This window comes from Glandiceps talaboti, chromosome 12 (genome assembly GCF_964340395.1).
Source record: "Glandiceps talaboti chromosome 12, keGlaTala1.1, whole genome shotgun sequence".
In the NCBI taxonomy this organism is placed as follows: domain Eukaryota; kingdom Metazoa; phylum Hemichordata; class Enteropneusta; family Spengelidae; genus Glandiceps; species Glandiceps talaboti.
In genome coordinates, this window is record NC_135560.1 from 12,677,843 (window position 1) to 12,680,097 (window position 2,255).

The following is a 2,255-nucleotide window of genomic DNA, read 5'->3' on the forward strand; positions in this document are numbered from 1 at the left end:
ACTGTGCGTGTTCTCTAGGCCTAGTGCGCGCATGCCCCAGTTTTACAAGTAACTGTCCAAGTACCTTCGGCATCTAGTAACAACAAATTTACTGTTAAATTAAAAGCAGTAACAATACAATAAATTCTCTTAAAAATTGACTAAAGAAATTATATTAATTTTTTATTCCAAAAATCTGCACAGTGCACTCGTTAATGTACTTTAATTTATTCGTTACAGAATTCTACCCAACATTTAAAGAAGCAAGTATATTTTTATTTTAAATTCCAAAAAAAATGATAATATCTTGAGCCAGTAGACCTAATTGCTATTTTTTTAAACCCTGGCTATTTTCGAGGTCGGCCTGTCGCCGTAAACAGAACACCCCCCCCACACACACACACATACATACATACATACATACATACATACATACATACATACATACATACATACATACATACATACATACATACATACATACATACATACATACATACATACATACATACATACATACATACATACATACATACATACATACATACATACATACATACATACATACACACATACATAACCACCCCACCACGACTCACAGGGGCGTGTATTATTGCTTAGATTTCCGTTTTCTTAGGAAAATATCATACGAATCTTGCTGCTACAAATGTATCGATCTATAGTACTACGTATACTACTCTCTTTCCCTATACAGGTAGGAATATATATTCAAAAGGTTGTTATATTTAGTCTGTAGACCTGGAAAACAACAATCTATGCAATATTACACGCCCCTGTGCCACGACTGAGTTAACAAAGTTGGCAACGATAGCACATTTCGTCAACATGTTGAGGGCGCTACACTTCCACTACATGCCGATGTTTTTAGTCTGGCGCTGGTTATTTATCGCACAGATTACGAATCAGATTGATGCATGCAACCCAAGTTGCATCATTGATGGTTTTGAACATAGGCCTACGTTTAAGATGTTTCTACTGGGGGCTGCTACCCCCCACCCCCACCCCACACACTCACAAATCAGAATATCAAATAACGTCCAACAATACAAGATAAGTTCATGTATACATCCACATTTGACGCAAGGATCTTAAATCGCATTACAAATATAGAAAGTCGTATCATAAAAATGTGACTTCAAAAGATAACCCATCTAACACTGATGTGCGAGGGCATTTTTAAAATGTTACTAATTCTCTCAGCTAAAGTCCCATTTCTCACATTAATTGATTAAATGTTCAACCTCAAAGGTACGATATAGTTAATATTGACAACTTGACGTTTAGTAGTCTGAGGAACTGAAATTTCAATTACATTAATTGATTCGAATGATTAAAATTTAGAATGGAATGTTAATTATTAATGAAAATATGCTTTTAATACAAAATTAGTCTATAGATAAATTCTATAGGACATCGAAATACCTCAGTGAATGGAATCCCGTCCAATGTCAATGATATTTACTCGTCGGAATGTGTTGCTCAACTTGATATACATTGTAATATCCATTTACATTTAGAATTCTCATCGTCATTTTTTAGGTGGACGGGTTGAAAAATGTCTTCGAGTAACACAGACAAGTAATCAACAAAATAAACATTATAAATATTTTCCATATGCATCAGTGCGTGCACTATATAGTCTGCAAGGAAGCAACACACAAGAGCGAGACTGATTATGGCTGAACAGCACGACGTCTACCGTAGCAGTCAGTCTAAGCATACGCATACTATTACAATTGCATATTTGGTATTTTAACCGCTGTGAAACAAAACCTGACTATAAACGGGTTTGGGTGTTTCGTGCGCACGAACTCACGTGACACAGGATCTAGGAATATTGCTACAAAATTTTCTGTCTTGGATAGGCTAAATATTGTATATTCAGTTATTAAACCGTGAGCGCCCGTGACTTTTGAAATTTAGTAAGGCCAAAAGAATACAAACACTCATGGAAATATCGACACTCAAGTATCACATGGCTCTGTTATATTCTTGTACAAAAAACAACATGACTGTCAAATTGGTCTTATGTCGTTTCTATACAATGTTATCATATATATACCTATGTTCATATCGATCATTCTTGATCACGTTTAACGTGGATATCGTGACGTTTATCGTGGATATCATGACGTTTAATTGATACCTCGGATTCAGATGCCGTAGCTTCTGTTGAGTAGCAATAAGCTTGATAAAGCTAGTTTAACAGGATTGTAGAATGCTTTCAAGAATACTATCTCTACTATATTTATAGA